The 14,884-nt window shown below is 38.7% G+C and overlaps 1 non-coding gene across 1 annotated transcript; it reads right to left on the bottom strand.

Annotated features, from left to right (window-relative positions):
- Positions 1-14,539: 14,539 nt before the first annotated feature.
- LOC127133096 (small nucleolar RNA R71) lies at positions 14,540-14,646 on the bottom strand. The gene has a single exon (XR_007807091.1). It is a non-coding gene; the product is annotated as a small nucleolar RNA R71 (small nucleolar RNA).
- Between the last annotated feature and the right edge of the window lie 238 nt (positions 14,647-14,884).

Here is a 14,884-nt window from a genome sequence, read left to right as displayed (position 1 = left end):
GTTGTGCTTTGGCTTGGGCTGCTAAGTGCTTACGCCAGTATATGTTGAATCATAGGACTTGGTTGATATCTAAAATGGACCCAATCAAGTATATCTTTGAGAAGCCTGCTTTAACTGGAAGAATTTCCCGTTGGCAGATGTTGTTGTCTGAGTATGACATCGAGTATCGAGCTCAGAAGGCGATAAAAATTAGTATCTTGGCTGACCACTTGGCACATCAACCAATCGAAGATTATCAGTCAGTTCAGTATGACTTCCCATATGAGGAGATTCTGTATTTGAAAATGAAAGATTGCGATGAGCCTACGCTCGATGAAGGGCCAGAACCTGGTTCCAGATGGAGTATGGTGTTTGATGGCGCTGTAAATCAGTATGGAAATGGTATTGGGGCAGTAATTATTACTCCTCAGGGCACACACCTTCCGTTCACAGCGAGGCTAACTTTCAAATGTACGAATAATATGGCTGAGTATGAGGCCTGTATTATGGGATTGGAAGAATGTATTGATCTTAGGATCAAACATTTTGATATTTATGGTGATTCGGCCCTCGTTGTTAATCAGATTAAGGTTGAATGGGAGACGAATCAGCCTGGCCTCATTCCATATAGGGATTATGCGAGAGGATTTCAACGTTCTTCACTGAGGTTGACTTCCATCATATTCCTCGAGATGAGAATCGGATGACAGACGCTCTCGCCACACTTGCTTCAATGATTGTGGTCAGACATTGGAATGAAGTTCCCAATATCACTGTGATGCGCTTGGACAGACCAGCTCATGTATTTGCAGTAGAAGAGGTACAAGATGATAAGCCATGGTATTATGATATCAAGTGCTTTCTTCAAAGCCAGATTTACCCGCCTGGGGCATCTATGAAAGATAGGAAGACTTTGAGGAGATTGTCAGGCAGTTTCTACCTCAATGGTGATGTGCTTTACAAGAGAAATTTTGACATGGTTCTGCTCAGATGCGTGGATAGACACGAAGCAGACCTGTTAATGACTGAGGTCCATGAGGATTCATTTGGTACTCATTCCAACGGACATGCCATGGCTAGAAAGATATTGAGAGCAGGCTACTATTGGCTGACAATGGAGTCTGACTGCTACAAATATGTGAAGAAATTCCATAAGTGTCAGATTTATGCGGATAAGAATGATATTCCTCCAACACTTCTGAATATGATTTCATCACCATGGCCTTTCTCTATGTGGGGAATTGAAATGATTGGCATGATAGAGCCGAAAGCGTCTAACGGTCACAGATTTATTCTCGTAGCAATTGATTACTTCACCAAGTGGGTTGAAGCAGCGTCATATGAAAATGTGACCAGGCAGGTGGTCATGAAGTTTATCAAGAATCAACTTATATGCCGGTATGGTGTGCCAGATAAGATCATTACTTATAATGGATATAACTTGAACAACAAGATGATGAAAGAGCTGTGTAATGAGTTCAAGATCGCACATCATAATTCTTCTCCTTATAGACCCAAGATGAATGGGGCTGTTGAAGCTGCTAATAAGAATATCAAGAAGATTATCCAGAAGATGGTTGTTACGTACAAAGATTGGCATGAGATACTGCCATTTGCTTTACATGGATATCGTACATCTGTCCGCACTTCAACAGGGGCAACCTCTTCCTCTCTTATTTATGGCATGGAGGCTATACTCCCGGTAGAGGTGGAGATTCCATCAATGAGAGTCTTGATGGAGGCCAAGTTGACAGATGCTGAATGGGTTCAGAGTCGTTATGACCAGCTGAACTTGATCGAAGAGAAGAGATTAACCGCCATGTGCCATGGTCAGTTATATCAACAAAGGATGAAGAAAGCATTTGATAAGAAGGTCAAGCCTCGTGTGTTCCGAGAGGGTGACCTTGTGCTCAAGAAAGTCTTGTCTTTCGCGCCTGATTCCAGGGGAAAGTGGACTCCAAACTATAAAGGTCCATATGTTGTCAAGAGAGCCTTTTCAGGCGGTGCTTTGATACTTATAACTATGGATGAGGAGGATTTCACTCGTCCTGTGAATTCAGATGCAGTCAAGAAATACTTCGCCTAAAAGAAAAACAGAATAGCTCGCTAAGTTGAAGACCCGAAAGGGTGACTTAGGCAAAAATGAGCGTCTCGGTGGATTGAAAACCCGAAAGGGCGATCCAGGCAAAAGTTAGAGACATAAAAAAAAATGAATATGTATCCCGCTAGATTGAGTACCTCACCCTGGGGCAATCTAGGCAAAAATTAGGGATTTGGCAGGTAACTGCATCCCGACAAGACTACATTCTACAAACTGTCGTCCGTCAGAGATTCTCGCTCAGTCATCATCAACTGAAGCTTCAAATACATCTGATTCAAAATTGGTGGAGAAATGGTCATTATGTTCAATGTAGCCCTCTTCCAATATATATCACCAATTTTAAATTTGTAAAGATCTATGGAGTCTTGCCATTTGCAGACTACCATTCCATCAAATGAATTTGAGCCTTTATCCAATTATTTACACTCTTATTTGTTTCCACTCAACAAATGTTTTGCATGTTTTAATTGAGAAATATCACTGTTTTTAAACAATTAAACTTTTTCATAACTTGTTTTTAAACAAAGTGAACATTCACAATGATGAAAGGATATCGGGATGTCTTCAGTGCTCTCCCGAGGACGTTACGATTCTCAACAGGGTAGGACATTTGTTCATATTCCTGGCGGAGCCTTCTGTGTTTCTCCTCCCGAGCAGAGTGTTTGGTAAAGGTATTTCAGCCTCCTTCCTCCTCAGCAGGTGTGAGCTCTTGGTTTGGATGACCCTTGGAAGCTTCTGGTGGGTGGTTTCTCCATGAAGATCCATCATCCCCTTTGGTCATTCCCCCGGCAGAGTGGCTTTCCCAGCAGAACTTATTTGCGCCATGATCCTGTTCCCGGTTTGAATGGTTGTTTATTCTCCTGCAGAGATCTTTGTTCCTGATCCCCTGGCAGATAGGGTGTTCTCCTTTGAGCCTGGCTTTCTCTCCTGAGATGTAGTACTGGATGTTTACTCAATCGATCGGTAGATTTGTTTATGTTAGAAATGTCTGTTTCGTCAGCATTCATCATACATGAACCATACATACGCGCATAATTTTAACATTCAGATATTCATGTTGCATCCTTGACATATATCTTTGTCTATGATATTCTGCTAGTTGGAAATACTCTCCCAAGCAGATGCCTGTGTCTGATCTCCCCATGTAGAGTCAGCCCCATAAGCAGAAAATGTTTATCCTTTTTTCCACATTCCCCACCGAGTTATGTCCTCGTGGATGATGGTTGTTTCTGTCTTCCTCCCCAACACATATATTGGGATGGAACTTCCCATTGAGTTATATTCTCATTGGGGAAAGTCTCGTTTCATTATTGCCTATCTGGTCTGATCCCAGATTGGCTTCTTGTGTTCGCTTCCCGCGCTCCCCCGTAGCTTAGATGAATAGTTGCTCATTAACCAGTAATTATCCATCCTTTCCCCGACGGAGTCTGTGGCCTTCTACCCTCATACCGGTAGTTTTAAGTCCCTTTTCTTTGGTTTTCTACCCTCATACCGGTAGTTGTAAACCCTATTTTTATCCCCTTGGCAGGGTTAGCCTTTTATTCATCCTAACCGATGACGGCTACTTTTCCGTGGTTTCCTACCCAGTATCTGGTAGGTGTAATCCCCTTCTTGACGGTTATCATTATCCAATGTTCGGTATTGATAGTCCTTCACCCTTTTTGAGTATATCTCCCGGATCATTGCCTTTGTCAATGTATCCCCGGCAAGTCATCTGTCATTTTACCCTCGGTTGGTAATGATTATTTCTCCCTTTGATTGGTCATCATTTTATACTTAAGTTTTTGGTATCCCCGATGTCCTTTCTTTCCGGTCGATTTATCCTTTATTAACCCAGTAACCGGTTGTGGATAATCTTCCATGCGAGTATGTTATCTATGTTCTGATGGTAATAGATAATATATCTCATGCGCTCTTCAGTCGAAGTCTTTGTTCTTCCCCAATCGAGTAGGATTCGTATTCCCTTTGTGGAAACGAATGTCCATCCTATTATCGAGTTTGCTTTTTAGCCCTCTTTTGGATGATGAGTGTCTTGGGAATATTCCCCAATTCACGCCTTGGTCGGTCACCTATTATATGCCCAGTAACCGGTATCCCTGGTGTTCCTTCCCCTCTGCTCTCTATTATGACTTTTGTCCCCCGTGGAGTCAGATTTTCCTGAGTTGAAATATACCTTTTTAGGTTTTCCTCAGATGATTCTGGATGTTTAATATCTCTCACCCTTATACCGGTCTTAGATATTCATTCTCCCTGAGCATGTCGTTCTCTCACCCTTATACCGGTGTTTTGATCACATGTCTCCTTGAGCTTATTACCCAGTAACCGGTAATACCTCATTCTGTTGCTTCCCTAGAGGAGTCCTGTTTGGATGATCCCCAGCAAGATCCTTTAGTGGATTCTTCCCATCTGAGTCTGGATTTTTTATCCGATGTGTCCTTGGTGGATAATTTTGTTGTATTGGCATATTCCCCAATACATGCTCCTTTGAGTCAGCACAGGTCTCTCCAATTGATTTATTCTTTTGGAATTCTGCTCCCCAAGCTTTGAGTCGTGCCCTGCTCTTGCAATTTATCCCCTTTTCTATCCCCATAAGAGTCCCAGAGTCTCTGTCCCATTGAGTGTGTCACTCATATGGATTGTTAGTTCCTCCTGATTTCTTTTCCTCTTTGTGGACACATATCTCCACAGAGTATTACCTTTTTGCATGCATACATTTGCATCATGAGGTCTCTTAGGGACCAAAATTCGTCTCTTTGTTATTATTTAAGCCCATTCTATCTCGTCGAGATGAAGATTTTAACCTTCACTTCTCCGGCTAGAATGACCTTAAATAGGGGCATCTATAAGACCCCAATTTTGGCCCTAAAATCCCTCATGGCATCATAACATTGCATATGAAAACCTCAAGGATCTTAAGCATCTTGGTTCCCTTTGTCTTTGGGTTGGGACCTCTTGTGAGTGGTTTGAGATCACCAAGCATGTTTTAATTGTATATCATTGCTTTTCTCATTTTATTTATTAACCAAAAGCACAAAAATATGTCACTAACATTTCTTGTTTGTAGCTTGAGCAATCACAAGGTTTAAAAGCTTCTAAGAGATCCTCTGTGCAATGATAAGGTCAAGAGAAGATGAAAGCAAGCATGGCAATGATTCCCAAAGCTATCATCCATCAAATAGGCCTCTCATCATTTTTTATCAAAGCAAGTCAAGGGGTTTGAGGTTTGTCTCCCAAGGAAACCCTAATTCATTTGATCATCAACAATGCCTTACTCATGAAGCAACCTCAACCCATGGTCAAATACCATCAAGGAAAGTTCTTTAATTCATCATTCCATGCATATTTGAACTTATTTGAGTGTCCTCAGTCGTCAATTCATCAAGGTATGAGTTGTGGACTTGAGAAGTTGATCAGTCAATTCATTTGGCTATCTTGAAATACACTGAGACCTAACTTTTTATGTATTGGTAAAATGGAGATGATCCCAAGAGAAAACATGTTCTTAAGGACAATAGGAACAACTTTCATGTTCATCAAAACTCCATTTGAGTCTTGGAAGATCATCATCCATTCCAAGACATTATAGGTCATTTTAACTGAAACCCTAATTTTGGGTCAACTTCCCAAGAATATAACTCATTCATCTTTTATGATTTTGAGGTGGGACAAAATGCATTGGAAATCTTATTGTGTCTACTTCAAATGTTATGTTGAGCAAAATTTCAAAATCTCAAAAGAAATACAAGTGATAATGCAAAGCATTATAGGTCACTTTGGGCCAAATGCATTGAAAAGGAAAAAAGTCCAACTTCAAATTCCCATAACGTCTTCATCAAAAATCCAAATGATGTAAAATTTAACTCCAAATTTGTTTTCTTGAAAATATCTACAACTTTTATGTTGGACGTTTTTACATTTGAAGCTTGCATCGTCAAAAAAGAAGGGCTTGAAGTTGGTTCATGTTGACAAATTTCTCAAAGGCATATTTTGTGCATTGAACTTCATGGCCTGCTTTCATAAATTTCCACATTCCAAATGAGTTTTTGTTCAACATAACATTTGTTCCTCATGGCAAGACCTTTCCATCCATTACCCACATGCCTATGTTTCAATTTGTCAAGTGGCATTTTTGAAGAGGTGAAGTTTTGTGACAAATTATGCATTTCATGTTAAATTTCCATACACAAGCCAATGCCTTGCAAACTGCACGTCCATTTCAATTTGTTTGATCATCAGCATGCAAATGCAATTGAGTTTGGGCCTTCCACGTGATCACATAAGCCCATGCAAGGAGAAATCCATTTGCCATGCACACGAGTTCCTCACTTGCTCAGCCATTTCCAGCTATAAATACATGTGCTAGGCTTCATAATTAACCAACCTAAGGGCGCCTGAAATGCTGCAAGAGTGAATCCTCAACCATACCAAAGGAACTAAGTTCATCTTTCTTCAAAAATTCATATCTGAAATTCAATAGCATTTGGTTGAATTTTCAGATCTAAAGTTCCTAAACCTTCATCATTTGATCCATTGAAGTTATGTTTTGCAAAAGGAACCAAGGAAAGGGACTCAAATCTTCACAATCCAAAGGTGTGGATCAACTGGTTTTTGCTTCAAATCTCTTTGTTCTTTGATCTTTTGGCCTTGATATTGTGTTGTCTGAAGTCCTCTCTATAGAGGTGTCATTATTGTATGCTTAATTTTTGAAATCGAGCAAGTTCATGATGAACACCATCAAGCTTCCATCTTTGATTTCTCTCTCAATTGGAATCTAGAGTGGAAGTGAGTGGTATAGGAGTGATGTACATCACTTCACCTTTCGAACGGTGCCTGGATCGTCCATTTTGATAAACATTTGCATCTCTGCATTTTTTGGCCTTCGTCGGAGCTCACCGGAGAAGACGGTAGCGCTGGCCACCGTCTCATTGCCAAATTCAATGTGGATCGTTGATCTCAATTCCCATATCTAATCTCTACCCTCCAATGATATGACTTATTTTAATTCTGTGTGTGGTTGCATTGACTGAGGACTTTGGTGCGCGCGCATGCCATGACCATTAGATCCTCCACGTCAATTAATGAGGATCCATCCAACGCTCCCTGATTTTTGCTATTTTCCTATTTGTGATTTTATTTTCTTTATTTCCTTTTATTTCAAAAATTCATATCTCTTTTATTATTGGTCCAAAAAATATGGGACCAATTGCATTATTTCTCTTTTTAATTCTAGTTTCTAAAAATGATTTTTAATATTTTTTATTTTATCATTTGATATTTTTTGTGAATTTTCTCTTTTCTGGTTATTTTTAATTCATTTTAAATAGTTTTTGATATTCAAAGAATACAAAAATATTTTCTCAACCTTTTTGAATGAGGATAGATCTATGAAAAATATTCTCATCAATTTATTAATTTATTTGAGATTTATTTGAGATTTTAGTTCAATTAGGTTATTTTTATTCATTTTTAATTGATTAAAAATAGTTTCTGACTTTTAAAAATGCTGAAATTTTTTGTCAAACTTTGTTTGACCTTGTTGAACTTGGGATAATTCACTTGGACTTTTTAAAGTTGATTTGAAGTGAATTTGAAGTTTGACCTTTCTTTAATATTTTAATTCAAGTTTATTTTCAAATATTAAAATGCCAAAAATATTTTTGTTCATTTCTTGACTTCCAATCTTCATCCCACTTCTGTTTTTGATAGTGTGACCATGATCCTCAATGTCATTGGTCAACACTTATGGATTGGTACATTCCATTTTACTTAATGCACCTTATGTTCTTCATTTCCATTATCCATCTCCTTCTTCTTCTTCTTCTTCTTTTCTTTTGATCAATGAGTTAAGGGTTGATAAGTTAGCATTGATTAGGGAGGTTTAATCTTCCTTAGTTCAAATCTAATTCATCTTGATCAAATGATCAAGTGAATGGCTTTGCATTAAGGATAGGTTGCTTTCTAAATCATGCAAAAGACTTAAACCAATACAAGATCATTTCTTTTCCTCTTTTTTTGGCATGGCAAGTTGTGGGAACTTGGTTCACTAATCAAGACTTCTAACTTGTGTTGTTGCCTACATTATTATTGATCGGCCTCAAATAGCTGTGACTTCTACATAAGTCCAATTACGATTGCTTAACATAGCGCTAAATTTGCCTTATGGCACACTAACTACTAACACTAACCATTAACAATTAACATTTACTTTTTGCTCTTTACTTTTATGCAATTTACTATCCTTGCACATATTATTCATTTGCTTTTTCCTTTGCTCATTTGAGCACATGTTTATGTTAATGCAATTTGCCTTTTTCTCACTTGAGCACATAATTGTGTATATATTATTGTGCTTGTGTTTTATTTTATTGTTGTGGACCAAATGCAAAGAAATGGATAAATGGACTTAGTTTCTAGGACTTTCCCTATGCAAATTGGAGTAAAAGGACTTTAATGATAAAGATGGATTAGAAGGACCAAACCTCTAAACTCACTCTTGTCCATTCTTGATTTGTTTCATAAAACTTTTGATGTATGTGCTCTTGTGCTAGGGAATTCTATAAGAGCTCAAATTGAAGAACCATTGCCATGTTCATCCAAAGGGGAAGAGACAAGATGCATTGAGGATCTCTTAAGAGACTTGTGTGATTGTTGCTTGAGCTTACTATTATTTTTCTTGCATATTCCAAAGGATGGGAGCTACTTGGATCATCAATATGATCTCAAGAGAGGAACTCCATTTGTGGTCTTGTTTCTTATCTCTTATCTCTTGTATGATTAGGAATTTAGCCATTCTTCTTCTTCCCTCCACTCTAACCCAAGCCAAAACTTTTTGTGCAAACATTTAACACTTCTTTTCAAATATTAGAAACCTAAGCCTTATGCTTTTGATTTTCAAACTTTCTTTTCTTTTCTTAAACACTTATTTTGAATTGAATCTCTAAGTCAACTTTGACCATGTTTTGTAAATACTCTTCATTGGTAAATGTAACCCATTCAAGTGTTTTTGTGGTTTCAAAGGCCACTTTATTAAGCAAATTTTTTCATAACCTTTAGCTATTAGGTTTGAGTTATCCTTGAGGTAGATGTAATACTCACCTATATCCTTAGTGATGGACAATGAGTATTCCATGCTTATTATAGGGTTAACCCCTCACTAGCATGTTGAAGCTATCCTCACATGGTGGATTTGTGGTTTTAGGTTGAGTTTTCTCCCTTGGATAACAAAGGACCTTAAGGCTTTTGGACCAATCAATTCACCAACTCATTTTGAGATTTTTACCCCGAACTACGAGGTTTTGATCCTAATCTTTTAAAGATGGTACGTAGGCAATGGGTTCATCCATCCAAACACAAAATTTAAATAAACTTGTATATTCTCTTCTCATCTCTTCAATCATGTTTGCACAAATAAATTTTCACAAAATACCAACCTTACAACAAGTATGAAAAGGGCTCCCTAGGAGTACCTAGGATGTTTTGGGTGCTTAAAACCTTCCCATTGCATAACCAACCCCCTTACCCAGATCTCTGACATTTTTACTAGTTTTTGATTCGATAAAACTTTTAGGTTTTTGTTCGCTTTCTAACCATTCCTTTGGATAAATAGAAGTGCGGTGGCGACTCAACTTGTATGGTTTACCTTGGATTTAGTCAATATCTCTAATGGTAACGAATACCCCACTACACCAACAAATCCTTCTCTCCACCGACAATCACAAGCTTCCCATTCTTAACAAACTTCAACTTCTGATGCAGAGTTGACCTAACAGCTCCTACCTCATGTATCCATGGCCTTTCTAACAAGCAGCTATAGGCCGAGTGGATATCCATTACTTGGAAAGTAATTTGGAAATCACTCAGACCTATCTTCAAAGGAAGGTCCACCTCACCAATCATGGTCTTGCGAGAACCATCAAAAACTTTGACAATCACGCCACTGTACCTCATCGGAGCTCCTTGATATAACAATCTAGAACGAGTTGATTTGGGAAGTACGTTCAATAAAGAGCCGGTGTCAACTAATACATTTGACAGAGCATCCTCCTTGTAGTTCATTGATATGTGAAATACTAAGTTATGATTTCTGCCTTCCTCGGGAAGTTCTTCATCATAGAAGCTCAGATTGTTGCAGGAAGTGATGTTATCCACAATATGATCAATCTGATCAACCGTTACATCATATTCCACATAAGCTTTGTCCAATACCTTTTGCAATGCTTCTCTGTGCGCTTTAGAGTTCATAAGCAGTGACAACACTGAAATCTTGGAGGGGTAATCTGAGCAACAATCTCTCTCCATCACTGGGCGTACTCTTTGAATGTCTTCTTATCCTTTTGAGACAATGACCTCAATTGGTCCCTATCTGGCGCCATATCCATATTATATTTGTATTGCTTCATGAATGCCTCACCCGAATCATTGAACGTGCAAACACTCGCACTATCCAAACCCATATACCACCTCAAAGCAGCACCAGTCAAACTGTCTTAGAAATAATGAATCAATAACTGATCATTATCAGTTTGCGTCGACATCTTTCTAGCATACATGACAAGATAACTGAGTGGATAGGTGTTCCCTTATACTTTTCAAAGTCAGGGACTTTGAACTTCATCGGGATTTTGACATTGGGAACCAAGTAGAGTTCAACAACACTCTTACCAAACAAATCTTTTCCCCTCAAGGTCTTCAACTCCTTTCGCAACTCAAGGAATTGGTCTTTCATTTCATCCATCTTTTCATAGACATCCGGACCCTTAGACGGCTCGGAATGATAGATGGTGTCCTCAACACGAGGCAGAGTATGAATAACCGGTGGTGGCACGGACATGATCGGGCTAGATGCCAGCATAGAAGCAAAGGTCGGTGCAAAACCCTCAGGTACAAAGTTGGGCGGCATTCCCCATTGGAATCCGACAGGCATGGAAGGAGCGAACTGAGTAGCAGGTTCGGTTGAAGAGACAACCTCGGAAATAACAGTCCTCTGAGGAGGAGGAGTTGCAGGCATTGGAGAAGATTGACTCTGAACAGTTAGAACTGACTCCATCATGGCAGTCAGGCGGGAGATCTCATCCTTCAATTCTCTGTTCTCTTTCTCTTAGTGCTCCATGATTCTAGGATGATTGGCGCGGGTATTCTATCAATGAGTCAGCTTGGCTGGAGCACAAAAGAATAACCAATAAGACATCTGGCGAAAGAGAAACCTGTTATGCAAATGATGCATGGAATGCAATGCTTTAATTTTTTATTTTCAAGGAACATACTATTTTATTTGCAAATATATACAATAACAACAATTGCAACAATTTGATAGACCATAAAATCTCTTTTATTTATATAATCGGAAGGATTACACTTAGTACAATTTCAGAAACCAAAATACAAATACAAGAGAAAGGAGACTAATAATCCTAAGGATCCCTATCAACAGTGGCAGATGATCGGGCTGCAGGTGCGTACTTCCTTCGGATGCGTCGAATCTCGGACTCAAAAGAAGTCTTCATCTAAGCCTTCTCGAGAACAAGCTGACCAACAATCTTCTTCCAAGCAACAGAAGGATGAGGTATACTAGAGGAAGATGAAACCTTTGACTCTCTCTGCCTCTTCACTACTCGGTCTTCAAGAAGCTCGATAAGCGCATCTTTGTCTTTAGACTCAAGCCGCAACTCCTCATGCTTTCTGCTCAAAGCATGGAATCGCTCTTCCTACATATTCTTTTCTTGCTTCATCTTGGCGAGTGCGGCTTCCAACTCCTCTACATCTTGGTTAGGGAGAGTTAATGGCTCAACCACAACCATACACATAGGTCTCTCACAAGCATAAGGCATGTTCAGTTCCAAAGCTCTATGCTTCACCCAAAGAGTGTAAGCATCCAAAGCTACACAGTTGCAAGGACCAAGCTCGGATCTTCCTTTCCTATATACATTATTCCAAGAGTGCACGATCTTTTGCTTCAAATGTTAGGGATATTTACCCTCTTGATAGAAAAGACCTTCTAACAAAGTGTTATTAGGTTTGTCTCTGAAGGGGAACTCAAGTTGACGACGAGCCAAAGCAGGGTTGTAGTTGATTCCTCCTTGTGTACCAATGATAACATGAAATAGTATCACATTCTAGGACTCAATTTAATTAAATTATATTATTATTTACTTCAATTTATTTCATTTTATTCGATATTACGCGGTATTTTCTTTCTATTTATCTCAGGTAGTTTATTTGAAGCACAAGAAAAAAAGGAAAAAAAGGAGGTGCAAATAGGGATGAAAAGAAGCAAATATCAAAAGCCAAAGCCCAGCCCAAAAGCACAGGCGTTGTGCCTGTGACGAGCGTCACAAAGGCTATGATGAGCGTCACGCTTTATCCACTTGTGTGACGAGCGTCACACATGGTGTGACGGACGTCACACCAGTCTCCTATATTCTTGGCTTCAGAGACGTTGAGGCCTATTTGTACGCCTGACCATTTGGCACGTGAAGACCCTTTGACGCGGAAGACCTTTGGAAGCAGTTACGAGAAGAGACCAATATAAATTGTAGTTTTTGGCAAACCCTCGGGACGTTTTGCTTCTTCGCCGTTTTCTCTTTTTGCACTTTTTCTCTTCCAGTAGCATAAGCATATTTTACAGCATTATTTTTACAACTTTTATATTGTTTCCTTTGCAATTTCTATTTTCTTTTTCAGCACTTAATTAATTCTTTTTCGCACAATAGTTTCTACACCGGAAACTATTGTGTACCTTTCACCGGATCTAACCTTACGTTAGAATCTAGTTTTTTTATTCCTTCGCTTTTATTTTTCTGTTTGATTGAAGAATTCAAGAACAAATCCAACCGGTCTGTGGTGGAGTGTTCAAGACTGCTGTTAATTACTCAGGTTCTTTAATTATTGTTTGAATTTATATATGCCCTGCTTTACTGTTTATTTATATTATTTGCCTGAGATGAATTTGTTTATGCATGATAATTATTTAAGTCTGTTTAGCATGTCTGGCTAATTTATTTAGGTATCGGTATGTAGAGTAAGCGGAATGAAGGAATCAAAATTAAGTTGGTTTAATTAAATTTAAAATTAAAATCACTCTTTTCACGGTCCCAATTTACAGGTTTAATAACAAGGTTTTTGTACGAAAGTAAAAGACATAAAGAAGTTAAAAGCAATAGAACGAGAGTTTGAGTTTTTGACTGGACAGTGTAAATTGGACATTAATTCTAGATCAGGGCGAGAACAATTTTTAGAGTTAATTAAATTCTAATCTTTTTCAAAAAGTATTTTTAAAGATTGAATGTGAGGACGAGAGTTAAGCATTTGAATTTAATTATATAACCTAAGTCAACAGAGCGAGAGTTTGAGATAAGGGTGTTTAAACGATTAGTGTTTTCTTAAAAAGAGTTTCTACGGATTCTATTGTTTTCAAAAAGTGGTTTTTGACTTAACTAATAAGTGACAGCTACGTTAATATAAAATCATAGTTTATTCAACAGAGCGAGAGTTTGAGATAAGACTTTTAATCAATAGTGTCAACTGAAAAGATTTATTTTAAAACCAAGAAACCAACGAAGAATTGATTCCCTAATTACGACGAACTACATACCGATATCCGTTTAGTTGATATTTAATTTAGATCCTATTTTTAGTTTTAACTTTTCCCCAAACAATCAAAGTATTACCTGCCTTAGCTTTACGAAGTAACCTTAGATAACGGTATATCGATTCATAAGTCCCTGTGGGATCGATATCTTTTAAAACTACGCGATAGAACTGTGCATTGCAGTTTGTACCCCAAATTCGACTCATAAAGTCGCGATCAAGTTTTTGGCGCCGTTGCCGGGGACTTTTGTTTAGTCGATATCATAACTCTTCTGTTACGCTGTAGAGACTAAGGCTTATTTTCCTTTTCTTTTCTTTCTTTCGTTGATTTGTATGCCACACACTCGCTGACAAGGCGAGCCGTTCTACTTACGAATCAACGATATCGAACTATATCTCTGAGTCTTACGACGAATTCGGGAATATCGTGCTGCAAACAATCTCCCTCCTGTTGAACTTCCTGATTTCAAAAATATTTTCCCTTCGATATCCGAGATGGCAGAACCAGCTCGTGCTCTTCGAGATTACGCCGCTCCATCGCAAGATGAGCCGCATTCGAGTATTGCTCCACCCGTAATCGAAGCAAACAACTTTGAACTTAAACCTTCACTGTTGCAGGCAGTGCAACAGAACCAATTCTCTGGAAATCCTACCGAGGATCCAAACCTTCATTTATCCGTATTTGTCCAATACGCCGATACTGTTAAAGCTAATGGTGTCACTTCAGTGGCAATTCGACTTCGTCTTTTTCCTTTTTCGTTGAGAGATAGCGCTAGAAGATGGCTTCAATCTCTTCCTTCCAACTCAGTCACCACATGGAACGAGTTGAAGAAAGTTTTTCTTGCTCGATATTTTCCGCCGAGCAAAACAGCTATGTTAAGAGCCCAGATAAATGGATTTAAACAGAAAGATAACGAGTCTCTCTTCGAAGCATGGGAAAGATACAAAGACATGATGAGACTATGTCCACACCATGGTTTAGAAGACTGGCTAGTAATTCATACCTTCTATAATGGTCTCCTGTACAACACGAGGTTAACAATAGACGCCGTCGCAGGTGGTGCACTAATGAACAAACCTTATGCTGATGCTTACCAACTTATCGAAAGCATGGCTCAAAACCACTATCAGTGGGGAAGCGAACGAACAATGGTAGAAAAACCTCAAACGAAAACTGGCATGTACGAGATAAGTAACCTTGATCATGTTAATGCAAAA

The sequence above is a fragment of the Lathyrus oleraceus genome, chromosome 3 (genome assembly GCF_024323335.1).
Source record: "Lathyrus oleraceus cultivar Zhongwan6 chromosome 3, CAAS_Psat_ZW6_1.0, whole genome shotgun sequence".
Taxonomy (NCBI): Eukaryota; Viridiplantae; Streptophyta; class Magnoliopsida; order Fabales; family Fabaceae; genus Lathyrus; species Lathyrus oleraceus.
Note: the sequence above shows the minus strand (reverse complement) of the source record. Positions and strands in the feature narration are given on the sequence as shown.